Below are 19,714 nucleotides of genomic sequence, written 5' to 3' on the forward strand. Positions count from 1 at the left end.
GAAGAATATACCTTTTTTGCATTCATTTAATCATCTTTTCTGGTTTAGAACTTGTTTCAAGGGAAAACCTTGAAAGAAAATTAAAACTTCTTTTGTAAAGCCCACAGCAATTTATTAATATTTTTGAGCTTTTCAATACCATTGTATACACAAATTGGATTTGTGCTGTTTGATAAAAAACAATTGTTTTATTCCCACTTCAAGTGCTCCACTGTTTTCAAGCTTGTTAATTAAATGTTTTATTTTTTAAAAATACTGTACAAGTTTCTCAAAACTTCATCTGCACCTGCTCCATTAATGAAAAGATGTCCTTGGAACAACTCCAGTTTATTAAGTGGAAAGCCATTTATTTCACCTAAGAATTCAGTCTTTTACCTGTAAGCTTTAACATGAATTAGTGTCCATTGTATTCTTTCACCTTTTATCTGCTGTCAATTAATACAAGCATTTTTAGTGTGTAGATAGAAAAAAGATATGTTGTTTGGAATTTCACTTCCATGGCTTGATGCTCCTGTGTGTGTGTTGAACTGACATCTCTGTAAAGCTATTTGGTGGTTTTCTCTTTTAGCCTGGCCCTTTTGGTCTTGCCCCACCATCCTTTTTCCCAATGAGATTGTGTAGTATGATCTGATGAGATATAGGGATGGTGTTGAGCGCAAAACTGCTACAATTTCTCAGGAATTTCAATAGCAGAGCCAAACTAGCAAACTGCTAACACAGAAAAATTAAAAATAAGGGGCATACTCATGGAGACCTTATTACTTATTGCCAAAAACATTTAAAATTAAGATTAAACACTCCTAAAGGTAAGACTTCAGTGAGTGAGTTTTGGCCATAGATCAATTTAACATGTTCATCCATCACAATTACAATATCTACTTACCTAACTAGCAAAGAAAGCTTACAGATTCTGCTAAAAGAACTGCCAGGGCTGAAAAATATTAATAATATATTGTTAAGTAAAACAAAACTAGGGCCAGGAGAGCCATCAGTGGTAGAGAATTCTTGTGTGCCATCCACAAGGGCCTGGGTTCAACCACTAGAATTAAAAAACAATTACAAAATTATGACATTAAACTCATATTTATATAAAAATCATATATGTCTATATACATGATAGAGAAGAACCTGAGAGATAACAGGGCAAAACAGGGGATTTTTTCATAAGATAAGTGGTATTTGGGGCATTTTTATGTAGTCTTTTTGTTTGTTTGAACTTTCTAATTTTTCTATAATAATTATGTTCTTCTTTCATGAATTGAAAGAATGAGTTTTTTAAAATATTGTTCTAAGGGCTGGGATTTAGCTCAGTGGGTCTGGTGCCTGCCTTGAAAGTGCAAGGTTCCAAGTTCGATCCCCAGTACCAAAATAATTAATTAATTAATTAATTAATTAAAATATTGTTTTAGGACCTGAGAGCATAACTCGTAGTAGTAAAATGGTTGATTAGTGTGATGAGGTCCTAGGTTCAATCTACACCATTGACAAAAAAATTGTTTTAAAAACTCTGAATTAGTTTCAAGAAGTGTCATGAAAAAAAAAAAAAACGGTCTATTAGTCATTAAACTGAATCAATGAAATCAATCAAGAAAATTCATTTTAGGAAGATATATATATAATTAAATAAGTACCTTTAAGGATATCCTGACAATTACAAGAAAACAAAATTTTTTAAGTATAAAAATATGTTTTATGTCTTCCTTTTCTTGATGTCATAAGTAACTAAATTTTTTTTACAACTGGACTTTTTGGTTTTTGGACTTCTACGATTTGCTAATCAAGACATCTGGTATCCCTAATACATCTTCATTTATTCTACCCTCTATATAACCCAAAGAAAATCAGGCTTCACTTTTTTTAATATTCTATCACAAAGATAGGTGCATCTTTTCAATTAATAAGGGAGGAACAGACTTCTTAAGTCAAGGGTGAAAAAACCGTGTGTGAGCTCCTTGAATTATAAACAGTAAGGTGGTACTCAAGGTAGTACTATTGATACAAGGTAGGGAACTGTACCAAGAATACACTTCAGGGAGAAAGGGAGGGGTGAGGCATCTGCATACATCACCCCTACCTCCACCCTCCCTATAGCTAGATATTATATCAGCTGCCCCTGGAACCCTCCCTCTTCCTGGTAAGAGCAGGAATAGAGCACACATTTTATGAATTATTGGCTGGCCCAGTTTGCAAGGCTAGAAGGAAGGACCAGGATAAGGTATCCCACAGCTTTATTTCTACCACATTGCCTGTGTAGTCCTACTATAAATCGTAGATGTGTATGGACAGAATAAAAATAGGCCACCTAAAGAAGTTTTATTTTTCCTCATCAAAGAAGGACATGTCTTGGCATAAGCAATTAGTACTGATTTGCCTCCTTAAATAACTATATTTGCTCCTCTGTCTGCCCAACACAGCCCATTCGGATAACCTTCAGGATGTAAATTAAGGTATGTTATATTAAGTTGGTCGAAATTATGAGAAATGGAAAAAATGGAAACAAAGACTTTGTAAATAGGGAGGGATGGAGGGAGTGAAGGGAGGGCTGGGAATGGGGAAAAAATAAGAACCAAGATACATCATGTAAAGGTACAAGTTCCAAATGAGAAATGCAAATGTATTGTATACCAGAATGTACCAATAAAAGAATTTAAAGGAAAAAAAAAGTTGGCCATGCTGACTGGTTGTTGAACTGGCAATAGATTATGCTAATCCTCAGAGATAAATATTGTTCTATGATTGATTTAATGTAATTTTTAAAATAGATTTAATTATCTTAAATAATTTAATAATTCTTTTGCTTAAAATAATTTAGATACTTTTCACGTTGATCACATCTTAAAAATCATGTCTGTATATTTAAATATTTGCTTTGTCTCTAAATATAGAGCTAGAGATATCATAAATATTTTGTAGAAATATAAAAATATAGGTATATATAGATATTGCTGAACCATTTGAATCAATTGCATACATTACAACATTTCATCCTTAGATACTTTGGCATGGATTTAGTAAGAAAAGGCATTCTTAAATAAAATTATCACTCAGAGATAATTGGACATTGATCCATTTTTATTGTCTTCTATATAATCCATATTCAGATTTCCTTAATTGTTCCAATAATGTCTTTTATAATTAGTTTTGGAGTTTTTTAATTGTTTTGTTTGTTTCTGGCTTCAATCAAAGATCAAACATTGAATTTGTTATCTCCTTAAGTTCTTCAGTCTAGAACAGTTTTTCAGCTTTTTGGTCCTTTTTAGTCTTTCATGACATAAACATTTGAGAAGACTCTAGATCAATTGATTTTTAAAATTCTGCTCAGTTCGAATTGGCCTGTTCCTCATGATTAGATTCAGGTTAAATATTTTGACAAGGTGCTACATGATTGCTGTTGGTTCCCTCTAAGTGCATCTTATTAGAGCAAGTCAGTTTGTCCATCACTGGTAGTGTGAAGTTTTTGATGTCTCTGATAGATTAGAGAGGTGCCTTAACAAGTAATCTGTGTTGCAGAACTAGGATTCTAATCCTACCAAGCTGGAACAAACCACTTTGCCCCAAAGTTTTATAATTCTATGCAGAAATTGCATGGCTCTTCTTACTGCTCCAACTTCAGTAGTCTGGTAGTCTAGCCTTTTGACATACTGTTCTGAGGTCTCCTTGAAATCCTTCATGACATCAGCAGCCCCTCACCCTCACCTCCTTATTCTTCTGCTTCTCTACTTAAACTGTCCTATTCTTCCCTTTGAGCCCACATTCCTTCACCACCAAGTTCCTCTACACCCTGAAGCTTTCATAGAGTGCTCCCAGCACTTTCAGACGTTAACTAAAATCTAGGACCCAGAACTCCTGAGGGCTGTCTCCATCAAGGACTAATCCATTTCCTTTTTCAAATGATCTAGGGCATTCTCCTATATCCTCCTGCATCCAGACAACTACACTTCCACACAAGTCTTTGAGGGCCATGCTATGCCTCTGTCCCATCTCATGATTATTATATACCAACCTCCATATCTTTCCTCTCATGCTCATCACTGATCTTGGCCCCTGATTATGTTCTTCACTTTGCACTGGTTTCTTCCATCATTCTTGGGACTTCGATTTTCTTTTTTAAAGAAACTTTTCCAATAGCGCCACATTTCTCTAACATTTTAAACCTTAAAGATTTTACTCTGCTCCATTTCAGCAGTTCACAACCATGACCACAGCTTACATCTAATCAACACCCAGAAAAGTTCCACATTTGAAATCTCAAACATCATATCCCTTCTTATACTTAAGCTGTCTCACACCTGACTATATTCTTGAATTTTTTTATTGCATCATGATCCAGCATGGCAACTCATTCTTCTTCATGACTTTGACAAACTTCTTATCTTTACAATTGCAAAACTCTCACCTCTATTTGCAGACTGAACTGTAGACTGATTGATTCATCCACTGTGACAGTTAATCTTAATTATCAAGAGTGTCAACTTCAGAGCCAGGGGTGGTGGCCCATGCCTGTAATCCCAGCCCTGGGGAGGCTGAGACAGGAGGATGGCAAGTTTGAGGCCAGCCTGGGCTACATAGTGAGTTTAGGTCCAGCCTGAACTACAAAGGGAGTCGCTGCCTCAAAAAACGAAAAAAAAAAAAAAAAGGATTATCAACTTCAGTAGATAATGAGACACCAGGAAGATTAATAAAGAATGTTTCTTGTCATTGTCTAGCTCCTCTGATCATTCAGATCTCATCTTAAATGTCAATTCTTTAAAACCCCCTCTTGGTAATCTGATTTCTAGAAGCACTCTAGTCTTTTCTGCCACATTGCTCAATTTTGCCAGCAAAACACTTAGCCTGAGTATCTTGCTCATCCACATGTTTGTTTCTGATTATTTTCTGCCACTAGAATGTAAGTTCTATGAGAGCAGGGACATTGTTTACCACATACCCACTAAAAAGTCACCTGGTACAAAGTGAACACTCAAATGTTTGCTGAATAAATGCAATGCGGATTGGAAACAAACCCAGATTTATGGCTTATTGTTTTTTCTCGTCTGTGAAGTGGATAATAATAGTATCACCCAACTCACAGAATTATGATGAAGATCAATAGATAACATATATAAATGGAGTAGAATAATTTTTGGTACACAGCTTTCTATTACTATTTGTTAAATGAAAGAAATATCAAAAATTAAAAGTGTAACCATCCAGGGAGTGCAGTAACCTTTGCCAGAATTACTACATAATGATTCATTTTAAAAATATGTATTAATTTCTTACTATTTTCCTGCAGCAATGAGTGACACTGCAGATATAAAAAACAAGACACGCCCGGGATTTAGCTCAGTGGTTCCACCACCTGCCTCACAAGTGCAAGGTCCTGAGTTTGATCCCTGGTACCAAAAAAAAAAAAAAGATAGCCTCAGTCCCAGAAGAGCTTACATTTTACTAAAGATGATATTCGTTAAAAAAGGTTTAAGAAAAAAAGAAAAGAAAAGATTTAAGGGCCAGGGATTTAGCTCAGTGGTGCCGCTGCCTGCCTCACAAGTGCAAGGTCCTGAGTTTGATCCCCAGCACCAAAAAAAAATGGTTTAAGATGTGTTCTAAATAGTATAATGTAGATATGTACAAAGTGCACTGGAAACAATTATTTCTTTTCAGGTTTTTTGTGGTCTTTGTATTTTGTTTGTGTGTTTTGAGACAAAGTCTCACTAGTTCAGAGTGGCCTTGAACTCACTGTGTAGCCCAGGCTAGCCCCAAACTTGCAGCGATCCTCTGCTTCAGCCTCCCAAGTGCTGGAATTACAAGCATGCACACCATATCTAGCTGGAAACAATTATACTGAAAGAAAATCCAGGAAGTTTTAACCAAAGAAATAACATTTAGATTCAACCACTCTTCTACACTGAGGAAATAAAGCACATTCTAAGCAAAGGCAACAGCATGAGCAAAAAGCAAAGAGCATGCCCTAGTCTCTCTGCACCCTCATCAGCCCACTCATCTTCTCACCTGTAAACCCAATTCTGCTCTAGCTCCAGTGATCACCTGGACATCAGAGACTCCATGACAGCATGATGTGTCCAAAGTCACAAGAGATGAAGCAGAGTTAAGGTTCCAGGTCGCCCACTCATTTCACGATGAATCAGGTATATGCATGTGTACCTGCCTTGGCCCCGGAGACACTGTTTGTAAAAGTATGCTGCTTCTCTGAGACCATATGTCCTGCCTTTCCACACATACACAGAACAAATGAAAACCTCCTCTATCTTACTCTGATAATAAGTCAACATCATCGCTGAGTTGAAATGGTTATCACTCCTTTTGCACTCTCTTGGGACTTTGTATTTCTGAAATACATGTTTACCTCCCAAATTGTGTGCTTCTTAGCCTCTCAGCTTGCCTTTCTGATTCTACTCTTGCCCCGTGCTGCCATACTTTCTCCATTCAGCAGCCAAAGTGATCTCTTGACCATCAGTGTATTTGCAGCTCTAAAGTCTACATGGTACCTGGCATTGATCAGGCACTCGATAAGTTTTGTGAGTGACAAATGAATAAACAAAAGAATCTACAACTGAATGAATGTGACTTTATAACATGTATCCAATTTTTATCAGTATAAGCAATACTGTCTGTACAGATGCAAAAGTATTATAGATATATATTATCCCCCAAATCTTCATCATTTCATATAAAATATTAAATAAGATTTCAACTTAGCAAAAATATTATGGTATATGACATACTGAACATACTAAATACAAATATTAATTATGTTAGCTATCTAACTATAGATAGAAGATAAAGAAAGCAAAAAGTTCATTTTTAATTCAGAGGGAAATTAGTTTTACTGCTCTTGAAATGTACAGAGAGGGTCAGAGATTTAGCTCAGCAGCACAGTGCCTGCCTGGCAAGCACAAGGTTCTGAGTTCAATCCCCAGTACCAAAAAGAAATGTATGAGACAGCAGACATACAGCCACCTGATCTTATCACTAAACAGGAAAACCAAGCTCTGTTTTATTTCGTTCTCTTCAATTTCTTGCCCTGTTTTCAAAGGACAAAGGAAGTCATAACCAATAAGCCCAAAGTAAATGGAGAAAGAAATCATGCATGTTTATATATTGTGTGTTATTATCTACCAGAGGAGTTGCAGATAATTAGAAATTGTGGGCTTAAAGCAGCCACATTTCTTTAACAAGAGCCACTTCTTTCTGTACTGCGGATTTCCACTGGTTTGCCCGACTTCTGTTTGCTTGCACTGGGTCTGCAGGCAAAGAACATGACCAGCTGGTTTCTAGAGCAATATGCTTGCTGGTCTGAAGAAGGCCTGTGAGATGTGTTATAAAACATCTGCCTCTATCTCCCCAACCAGCCAGAAATAACCTGAGTTGAACAAAACCTTGAATAAAAAAAATCTCAACTTTTCATAGAAGGACAAAAGGCAGCTATTAGGCATACCAGGAAGGTTCTTTTATAGCTGGTAATTACATATAAATTGGAAACATATAATAAGAAAAAATAATTTCCCTCTTCATTTACTTAAAATGTGATTTCTGCAATCATATAATTACTGGTAGTTTTCAGTAAGATTATTAGGAATAAATAGGCTTCTGTTTCTCAAATTATCATAATGATAAGTATACTGAAACTTCCTTATTAGAACTGGTTGTTGAGTATGTGGAAAGGAAAAATGGTCTCTCTCTTTCTCTCTCTCTCTCTCTCTCTCTCTCTCTCTCTCTCTCTCATCAATCTGAACCTTTTATGGCAAAAAGGATCAATCTTTTTCATCTCCAAAAATGTGATCCCTTCTATTTCCCACTTATTCTTACAAGTCCCCCACTTTGTTTAAAATCATCCTTCAAACTAACTCTGCTAGGACTTAATATCCCACCATTTCATGCTCCTAGAAAAACATGCCAGTGAAGGAAAAAAAAGAAAACAGATTCTTGTTTTTCCTTTGTATACTAATGTAAAAGCTTATGCAGACTTATTGTATTAATAAACTTGTTATTATAATTAAAAAATTAACTGAAAATAGAAAATATTTATTTTGGCTCAAGGCTGTGAAGGTTTCAGTGCAAGATCAGGTTGCCCCATTGCTTTGGGCCTGTGGTAAAAGCAGCACCTCAGGGAGAGACCACATGATACCTGTTGCATTGCTTACATTACACAAACCAGGAGCCAAAGAAGACAGTCCGGGGCCCTGTCTCTCCTTTGGAGACCATGCCTTCAATAACCTTTCACAAGGTCCCACCTCCTAAAAGTCTACAGTGCCTCCCAAAAGTGCCATCCTGGGGATCACGCCTTTATTGCATGGACCTTTGAGTTCATTCTTTCAAACCATAATAGAAATCCTCAACAAAAGTATAAAACAGGAAGATGGTTCTCTTTCTTCAGCCAACTGAATCCAACCATGTTGCATTCCTGGCTACAGATTCTAGTTACACATTACAGTCAACTACACTTGGTGGTATCAGCTAACAGTAAGACTTTAAAAATTGCTGTTATTATGTTCACTAATGTAATGGTCTTTGATCCTGCCATCCCTTCTCACAGATAATACCATACCTGGTTACAATTCACAAATTTTCTGAAGGCTCTAAAATAAAAATACAATTGTTGGGGGTGTCAGACATTATCACTGGAGAAGAGGGAAGTATTTTATAGGCTAACCTTTCAGCTCTTCTCAAAGCATATTACACAGACATCAAAAGTATGCCAAGGCAAAAAAATGACACTGTCTATAATTGTCATTACCTCAACAGTTTAAAGCTGAAAAAGAGAATAACCTCCCTTTAAAACTTTATGCCAGGCATTTCTCAAAGCAATGTCAGAATGAGAGCAACCAAATCCAAGCTGTGCTAAGAACTTACCCAGAACCCATTCCTGAGGGAAGTAGGAATGAAGTGAGAAATGTAACTAGCTACAGAGACCTGAGCTTTATAAGTAGACATGAAGAAATAACAAATACAAAAGGAAAGACAGAATTAGAAAACCACTATCTTGAATCCCTAATGAAAACCAAAACCACCCATCAAAAAGATGATTACACTTGAATCCAATAATTAATCATGTTCGAAAGAGGGATATTCACACATTACATGCCTCCTGAGATGATATATACAAAGTTTGAAGCCCCTCCTATGAAGTATTCCTGCCCTGACCCAAAATAAAACTAAAGCTCAATCTAATCAATCCTGTAGTTGTAACTACCAGTTTACAGATAATATGAGGGATAGAGGAATATGTTAACATCATCGAAATCAGGCAGATTAGGAAGGTGGGACATTCTAAAGGGCAAGTGACCTGGCTTCTTCAATAAATAAAAGTGAAATGGATGAAAAATATTTATAAATGGAAAAAAACTTTAGAAACATGAAGCAGTGCTATGAATGGACCTTGTTCAAATCTCAAACAATCTGAGTGTGGAGGTACATACTTGTAAACTAGCAATCTGAGAGCCTAAGGCAAGAGGATTCCAAATATGAAGTCCAGCTTGGGCAATTTAACAACTTATGAGGACATTGTATCAAACTGAAAAATTTTTAAAGGGCTGGATACCTACCTCAGTGCAATTCTGGGTTCAATCCCCAGAACTGCAGAAAAGTAACAAATTTAAAAATTAAACCCAAACAAATTCAACTGCAAAAAAGACATTTTGAAGATAACTGGAGAAACTCCAACAACACAGACTGAGTATTAAATGATATTAAAAAATAATTGTCCATTTTGTCAGATGTAAAATATTAATAGGTGAGGTGATACAAGGGTATAAAGTACTCTAAAACACTTAAGCAAAAGCAAATGGACCGGGGCTGGGGATTTAGCTCAGTGGTTCTGCTGCCTGCCGCGCAAGCACAAGATTCCAAGTTTGATTCCCAGTACCAAAAAAAAAGCAAATGAACCAAGATTAGTAAAGCATCAAGAGGTTCCTTTTATTATTTTTCCTGACTTTAGGGAATTTTGGAAACTTCATATTAAAATGTTTTTTGTTTGGCTTTTTATGTTTTGATTTGGTTTAGGAGTTTTTTGTTTGTTTGTTTGTCTGTTATTTTATAAATAAGTCAGAAAACAACATTGATAACTTTTTTAGGTTGTCCCATCCCTTGCTGTAGATTTTATTAAAGACCTGATTTAATACAGAAGATGCAGCTAGTTTAAAAAAGAGAAACAGTTCTTTGCAAAAACCAAAAGGAAGGTATACCAGCAACTCAGGGAGGTGTTTAGGAGCTGATAGCACCAAACAAAGTAGGAAGAGTTGTGTGAAATCTTGGGACGTTCCACAACTAGCTTAACAAAGACAACATTCCAAAGTTCCTCATTCCAATCACAGGCCTGCTGGCTGGTTTCCCACTCCATGCTGCCAGCTGGCTCCATGGGCCTAACAGCCTGTGCTCCCCCCAGCTCCCAGGAGCAGAGAGCAGGAAAAAAGAGACAGCTCTACTTGCAGATGGATCGCAGTATCTCTGAACATGCTGCCCTCCTTCTCCTAGGGCTCCACAACAAGAGGCCCAGAGGGCTGATGGCCAATGACTCCCAGCCCACCAGCCTGGGGACACTCACCACAACAGCACCAGGGGCCTGGGACCCAGTCACTCTCCACCCAGCAGTAAATGATCCCCCTCATCTGGGAGGATTTATTAAGTTATTTTATTTTGGGGAAGAAAATTAAATTGGGAAAATTTGACTGTGGGCTGGGTACTGGATGATATAGCAACTGCTGATTTTGTTTGATGGGATATTACAGTGCTGTGGTTATGGAGAAAACTGTCCTTCATGCACACAAAAATATTAAGGGATAATTTGTCATGGTAAATATAATGCACTCCAAAACTACTTCAGCAAAGAAAAGTAGAACAGTGTTAACAATTACTATACAATCGTAACAGCACTAGACTTGTTAAAGTAAAAACAAAGCAAAAAAAGAGCTATGTAGCCCATGAGACCATGTCTGAGCTTAGTACATCTACTCCCATGTTTTGCATGTTATTTTCCAGTCTTCATTTATGCAAATACATCTTTAAGTAACTGCAATCATAATAGAAAATCATTTTATTCAGCTTTTCTCAGTTCATATTTTCATTTTCCACTGTTTTATCTTAATAAGTATTTTATAAGTTGTTTTTTTGTTTGTTTGTTTGTTTTTTGGTACCCGGGATCAAACTCAGGATCTTGCACTTTCAAGGCAGCCACCAGAACCACTGAGCTAAATCCCTGGCCCTTAATAAGTATTTTAATATTACTTCACAGTGTACCATAAGATTCATACTCCCTAAATAACCCTAACTTAATTTTGAATACATAGAACATTGGGGTTTTTTTGGGGGGGTTGCTTTGTGATTTAATGCTGCTATGTGCATACAATTTTATCCCTTTGTTTTCCTAGAACACATCTTCAGAATATGAAAACTAAGTGTGTGTATGTCTGTGTGTGTATGTGTGCGTGTGTGTGTGTGTATCTTCCTGCCAAAAATTTTCTACATTGGATAAACATTTCAGTGAAAGCAGCAAAATGTATTTGTATCAATTTTGGATCATTATTAGCATTTTCTTAATTTTTTATGAAAAAATGCTTTGAGACAAGGATCTCACTGTGTTATCCAAAATGGCATTGAATCTTGGACTCAAGGGATCCTCCTGCCTCAGCCTGCCAAATAACTAGGACTACAGATGCACACCACTGCACTCAGCTCTAATTTTCATATGTAGAATGTTTCAATGTACATATCTTTGATTTCTATGAAAAAATGTTTGCATACCATTGTTTACCAGCAACTTGGTTAAGTCTTATCATTTGCTACTTAGCTCCTAGAATCATGAAGTTTTCTCAGAAATTTTAATGAGCTACTTGTATATCACTATCACTTTCTGCTGCCAATATTTTCCTTAGATTATAATTGTTATCTTTGTTTCAGTTTTGTTTTATTTTTATGGGGGATAACATAATCTTTTTACATATTCAAATGTATTGGGTTTGTTCTCTTTACATATTCAAATGTATTGGTCTGTGTTTCTCAACAAAATAGAACACCTCTAAGATCATCTTCACCTGAAGTACATCTGCCAACAGTGATCAACGAAGTGCCATGCTATGGAAACATCACAACTGTCCTATTGTTAGTATACAAGACTTCTTACTCTTTCTCACACATTCTTCCCATCAGTCACAAAATCTTATCAGTGTTTCTTCCTACATATTTAACTCTATCCTCTCCTCTACATTTGTATTACTCCTCTCCCTCATCATCTGTCACCTGAATTAGAGAATGCAATGGCCTCCTAAGTGATCTCCCTGCCTCCAAAATACTCCTCTGGCAATACAAAACTGGGTCTTGGTGCCAAATTAAACCTCCAAGAGCTCCCTTTCTCTATGGCCCCTACACAACTCCAGACTTTCAAAAACAGCCAACATGCTTTGTATATTTACCTTTGCTAAACATTTTGCAAAAAGCATTACTTCAATGAAGTTTCACAAGGCCCTTTAAATATAATGCCATTGCTATCTCCATTTTACTATGAGCAAGTTGAGACATGTAGAGGTTAAGTAATTTCATCAAGTCCTCAGAGCTTGGAAGGTGTAGAGAGAGATGCAAACTTGGTTCCACCTATATCCAAAGCTCACATAGGCTTTAGTCATTGCATTTCACTTTCTCACAGTTGGCCCCTCACCGCTTAGCAACATTGCCTGCCTGCCACTACCTCAGAACAGTGCTGCACTGCCTGGAATTCCTGATACACATCCATGCTGCTCATTCTGCTCATACTATCCTGTCTTTTGGAAATGTCCTTCCATGTCCCTTTACCTGTGACTTATATGGCTCTTACACATCTTTTAGGACTGAGCATAGGCTTCATGTTCTCTGGGAAAGGTCTTTTCTATGTAACTCCTTCCCTACCCTCACCCTCTTCTCTGACAGCAGGAACCCTTCTGTGCATAGCTCCATCACTACATCCACCACATGGTGTTACCAATTTCTATTCCTATCTTTGCCTTCTCTATTAAACCAGGAGTGACTTGAGACAGTCTTAATCATTCTTATGTCCCCAAGTGCAGTGCCTGACTGGTAACAGACTCTGCTTCATCAATGTTCCGAAGAATGAAAAATTAAGAGTATCAATTAATTCTCAAATATATGTTGAAATGCTTATTGCATCTAAAGTATTTTTCAGTATATGTGCTGCCAAAGCAAGCACACATCTAAAGTATTTTTCAAAGTGAATGACATAGTCCCTGCTTACTACATGCACTTAACAAAATAAGTGACTGAGTATCAGAGACCACCTGCTATGGCAGTTCATAGAAACAAATGACCACATGGATCTGGGACAGTTGGGGAAGCCTGCAAAGAAGAGGGGAGATTTTTAAAAGGTTTTGAAAATGAATAAGGCTCAGAAAGCAAAGCCACATATCAATTGTGTAAGTCTAATGTTTGAGCAAATGTTTAGCTGGGGACCACAATTAGCTGTAAATGGCAAAGCTAAGAACTTCGTCTTTTCCCTCTTGAACCTGAACTCTATCAGATCAATTGTTCTCTAATCCAAGAGCAAATTGTCAGATTCAAGTCTTATTCCAGGACATTTAACCATTCATTGATAAGCTTCTCACCCTAACTCTCAGACTGTCTCCTATGACAAAAAAATCATAAAATTACTCCTTTATAAATTTAAAACCTTGAGATTGTTAGATCATGAGATACACTCATAATGGTAAAATGTCAGAAACATGTGCAGTCCCATGTAATGTATTCAACAACTGTCCTAAGGTCATAGAGGTTTTCCTACAAAATACATGTCATTCTGTTTACATCAAACACAGAAAACTCATTTACAAGTGAATGTCATTTTTATCTTTGTTCCATGGCCAAGCACGTCTCATTTGCATTCGTTTGTTTCCCTACTGGAGTGCTCATCACTATTCTACAGCTGGTGTGGGGTTGTGCTCAGTACCTGCTACTTACCATAAGCCCAGAATCCAGTCATCCAGTTACAGGTTTGAATCATAATCCAAAAGATAGTTTTAATAAGGTGTTTTTAGATAGTAGGTATCATAAAGAAATCATAATTTGATGATAGTGTTCATAAGAACTTTAAGGGCCAAGGATTTAGCTCAGGGGCACCGCGCCTGCCTCGCAAGTGCAAGGTCCCGAGTTTGATCCCTGGTACCAAAAAAAAAAAAAGAAGGAACTTTAAAAATCATAATACAATCCCCGGTACAAAAAAAAAATCATAATACATATCCATACAAATATATTATTTCTCAATATTAGTCTAACATTAAAATTTCCATGTTGCTTGGCTTGGAGATGTATATTTCTATAGCTAAGGTCTTCCAAGATCCTTTGCCAAACTCTCAAGAGAATAAAAAAAGGGATGGAGGCCCTATTGTCTCACTCTGTGTAAAGCATGGTCAAGAGCTATAGGTGACTGAGTCTTCCATGTATGGAGAGGACCAAATTGAGCAGTCAGCCAATCATCTGTTTGATAGAGGCTGGTCTAATTCTGACACTGTCTGGCCAGCTCCATGTCATCAATGGCTCCCTCCCCCATGCAATCAAAGCAATAACACCTTCTAAAACCTGCCTGTACCCCACACAGGAAATCACAGGGCAAATCACTCATTGAAACATTGAAAACAACTCAAATATCCATCAACAGAACTGATTTAAATAATCTGTGTATATCTACCAAGTAGAATACTATGTAAATGAAAAAAATGAGGAAGCTCTCTTTGAACTTTCATGGAAAGATCTCCAAGATATATTATGCAAAGTAAGAATAATCCCAGCACTTGGGAGGTTGAGGGAGAAGGTTTGCCTGGAGAACAAGGCCAACATGAACTACATAGTGATACCCTGTCTCAAAATAAATAAATGGGGGGCCAGGAATTTAACTCAGAGGTTCCAGAGCCTGCCTCATAAGCACAAGGTCCCGAGTTCGATCTCCAGTACAAAAAATAGATAAGCACTACCAAACTTCACTTTTTAATATCCAAAGATTTAAAACTTGATCTTTAAGATAAGGAGAAAAATAAGACTATAAATATTCTTGGTTGTTTATACTTTTAAAAAAATTAGAAGTATACAAGAAATAAAAATCAGTTGTTAGCAAAATACAGATCCAGATTTTGTTGGTTCTAAAATTCATAAGGGGTTGGGGAGCATACTTCAGTGGTAGAGCTCTTGCCACTGGGCTCAGCATAGCACAAAAAAAGAAAAAAGGAAAAGAAGTTCATGTAATTTGGGAGGTTTCACATTAAGAAATAGAACACAAAATTAAGTACAGACCTTACCACATTCCCACACCCTTGAACCACCAGTGGTTCAGAGCCACCCAGCAGAGAGACATACAAACTATGGTCCTGTAGTGAACATGCTAAAAGGGTCTCTTGCCAGTGTGCTTCACAATATATTACCCGTGGCGGTACTCTTATAGGTTGACAGGAGTATTCAGAAATGAGATGGGATTAAGACTTCTGAATATGTACTCATAGTTTTGGACCTTTACTATTTATATACTATTATTTAAAATACAAAATTAACTTTTCAGACAAAACCTATATCTAGGCTTCATTGTTCAAGGTCTTATTCCTTCTCCATCTCCATTATTCCACAATCTTCTTGTTCTAATTTGGTTCCATTCTACCGGATTCTGCCTCACCCAGGCTCTTTCCAAGGGGATAATATGCCTGATACTCTATTTTGAGTTTGTCCCTGGATTTCTCTGTCCATCAGCTCACTCAACTCTGTCATGACTGGAGTAGCTTCAGGCCAATCAGCCCCACCTCTGCACCTGCCTGGCCCTGACTCCCAGGAATCCAGTCTGCTGCAAGTAAAAAGAGTTTGCAAATTAAGTTAACTACACCCCAAGGGATCTCTCATTCCATGGAATGCTAGGAGACTGGGAAAATTTTATGTCCTAACTTGGGAACTGAGTGATTGTTTAGTAGTCAACAGTGGTCCTGAAATTCTCAACAGAATCAAACTATCAGATCTTCCTATTCACATCTTTGTATTTAAGAAAACCAAACCAGGCTAGACTGGATGGAACTCAACCTTATTAGGGATATATATATATATCAGAAACAAATGATTTCAAGTACATACCAAGCCAAAGATGGTCCCTAAATTTGGTTGCAGCTGAAAAAGCCTGGAAAGTCACTGATCTTTCAGTTTAACTCATCTTCCTGTAAAAAAAATAAATAAATAAATAAATAACTCACTGGATCCAGTTAGAAAGGATTTGAACAATTTCTGGACACCTCCCACATTAGATGGTAGTGTCTTAAAGAGGACATAGAGCATGTTAAGAGGGATGCTGTGGAGTCAACAGGAATAAGAATAAATCTGGGGAATATTTCTAGCTAGCTGTGAAATAGAATTCTCATTTTCTTTATCTTCAAAATAGATTGTTATAAGGATTACATGAAATAATGAGCATTTAATGAAATGAATCCCATTACTTTTTTTTCTTTTTTTTTTTTTGGTATCTGGGATCAAACTCAGGCAGGACCTTGTGCTGTCAGGCAGGCGTTCGCACCACTGAGCTAAATGCCCAGCCCAAAATGAGTCCTATTAGAAAGGTTTAATACATGTTAATTTTTCTCATTTTATGCGAATACTGGCCAATATAACATCATGATGTCCCAAACTACCAATTCAATACAAAATACACCAACTCACTTTGGAAATGAATGCAGGTTATAGTTAGTATACATACAAATACCTGTATATAGCAAAGCAATCTGAGACCAGATTTCAGCATTTTTGCTCTAAATAATTCAGAAAGCCTGGCCAATAAGCTCCCTAATGTGTGTTCTCTTATGTCTTCTTGATGGCTAAGGCATTTTGTTTTGTTTTTTCTCCTGTTTTCTAAAAATCCACAAGCTTATAAAATGCGACATCCTACATTGACTCATTTCTCATTGGACTGACTTTTAGCGTACCTGAAAGCATTTTGTTGGTCACAGAATGCATTTGGCTATGGTTCAGTACCCTCGAGTAAGCTTGAATCTGACCTGGTCATGTCTTCATTTTCCTTAAGGTGATAATTTAGGAATCAACTGATCAGTGTCAAATATAGAATCTTATTTTTCTGCCTTTTTTTCAATGACTTAAAAAAGATTACACTATGACGTGCACTATGTTGTATGTAGAGCCATCTGCATCTCTCTTTTATTATTACACCTCCTGTCACATAAGACATTTCCACCTAAGGCTTTCTGTTCAGATTGCTGGATTTGAGTGTCGCCCATTCAAATACAACTTGCCATTGAACACTGGATTTTAAATAATTCTCTATTTAAAGTAACTTCCAGGAACATTGCTGTACTGCCAACATTTAAAATAAGAAATGTGGTATTTGCAGCCATTTCCTACAGTACTTGATTATGCAAAAGTGTATATGGATTGAAAATAAAAGTGGAGAACACTCAGAACATTTAGATAGCTGGTGTATTTTATTTTTAATAGTTCCTCAGTCTACATGAAAACATTTATCTTACTGTAATCACCAAATGTCTGTCTTTTATGTATTACTTTGATATTCTCTAATAAACTTGTTCTTTAGTTTTGTCTGCTGTTTATATGAAACGTTAAATTTAAATAATTGTATTGTACTCGAAATAAAATATTTTCAAAGGGATTAAACGCGTACATATATAGTCTACCCAAGTTTGGACAGTTTTGAAGGACCCTCGGATGGTTTCCAAACCAAAGCCTTTAACAAGTCTGTCCTACGACGTGTTCACCTAATTTGAATAAAACTATAGTCGCACGTGACAGAAGCGCCTCTTTCATCTTTTGTAGGAAGGTCACGCAGCCCAGAGCGAGCGCCACGCTCCTTCTGGAACTAAACACGTTGGCCCCGCCGTCTGTTGACTCCTCCGATTCACAACTCACACCTGGGTGGCCAAGGGTCACGTCCGACCTCCCAAAGGCGCCGGCACCTCTGCCCTCTTCTCCTTGGGGAAGCGGCAGATGGCGAGGGCGCGCCAGGACCTTAACTAGGACCAGTTCGGGCTGCGGCTCCTCCGGTCTCCTGCATGGCACCGCGGAACTCTCCGCTTCTCTCTCCGCTTCTCTCTCCGCTCCAGAACTTCCGAACTACCTTCCTAAACACTGTGAGACTCCTATGCCTTTGCCCCTACCCAGAATCCGGAAACCCGGGTTCTCGAGCAGCGTGAAACCGGGTCTCGGAAGCGTCGCGCACACCGAAAGCAGTTACGACGCTCGGGCCAGCGGGCGCCACGGCAACCTCTAGGACTCCGTCTCTCCGCACTCTGAGCGCGCAGCTCCAGGGCAGAGCTCCGCGCCGGCCAGTCGCCACCAATAGCAACCCAGGCTCCCAGGGCTGAGCCAATGGGAGCACACGGAGTGTCGAGACTTAGACCATCACAGTCTTCGCTCCTCAGTACCCACCCTTGCAGCATCGCCAGCTTTAGTTTCTCTGGCTCCAAAGACCTGCGATTGTAATTACTCACCTTTCCTCAGAGACACTTTCCCTAGAGTAGTTCAGGCCTTGCAGAATTGCACTTCTTGCTGGATTCTTGCTCTCTGCTCGGTTCGGGAAGGCAGGTGCAAACGTTTTCAACTCGACCGCAAGCTTGCGCGTAAGCTCAACACTTCACTGTTCAGCCAAGCATTTCAAAAATTCGTGAGGGAAGAGAAAACCTTCTTCCCACTCCACTAGCCATTATAAACCATTTGTATCGATATCTGAGCTTAAAAGAGAAAGAGAACCTGATAAGGGATTCTGAAGAAGTTTCTCCTTAACACGTTTGGAAGTCCTGTGTTCACCGACGTTGATCGGATTTGGGCAAGGGCTGGAAATGAATCAAAAGATGAGCGAATGCCCCGCAGAAAGATGTTAATGCTTATAAAAGGGCTTAGATCGTCATCTCCTTAAGTTGATGTTGCAATGAAAGCAGAAAGGGATACTAGTTATTTTATATTATTTGAGTTTACTATGCAGGTGTGGTTTTTAAAAAGCGCTTACTTGCATCAATTAATTTTCACAACTACCCTATTGCTTGTTTTACTCTGTTTAACAAATTATAAAATTAAGGCAATAGAGACACTGGCCCAAAATGCCAAGCTGGTACATTGCAGAGGCAAAACTAAAACCCAGAGAAGTCTGATATATTTAAGTTACCAAAACATTTTAATACCCAAATTAAGCAGGTCCAAACAATCTAGAGTGTTTCACTTCTTAAAAACATGAATCTTCTTCCTATCTTTTTAAAAATCTTTTGGTATATAATACTTGGCTAAAAATCTCAGAAATTTCCAGTGGCTTCCGCATTGCCCTCAAAGTTAGTTATGATCACCAGAATAAAAAGGATTGAGTGAAAAGGAGTGGAGAGAAAAGGACAGAAGACTGAAAGAAATAATCTGTGGAACACTAATCCAACTGAGGTTGAAATAATTAATGTTAAAATAATTAACATTGCTATTAACTGTACATCACTGATTTGACTTTGTCATGGCATTAACTATATATGACAATATGCACTTACATGAACAAATATAGGGATTATCTGAAGCAATCTATGGAGATTTACAAGCAACCTGTTATTAAAAGCCTTTAAAATCTTTGTTCGAGTTGGGCATGGTGGCACACAACTGTAATTCCAACACTGAGGCTGAAGCAGAAAAATCGCCAAGAGTTTGAGGCCACCTTGAACTACATAGTGAGATCCTGTCTCAAAAAAACAGAAACAAATGAAGAAGTAAATCT

This window comes from Heterocephalus glaber, unplaced genomic scaffold (genome assembly GCF_053883595.1).
Source record: "Heterocephalus glaber isolate CG9 unplaced genomic scaffold, H.glaber_assembly_v1.0 deba00001523, whole genome shotgun sequence".
NCBI classification, from domain to species: domain Eukaryota; kingdom Metazoa; phylum Chordata; class Mammalia; order Rodentia; family Bathyergidae; genus Heterocephalus; species Heterocephalus glaber.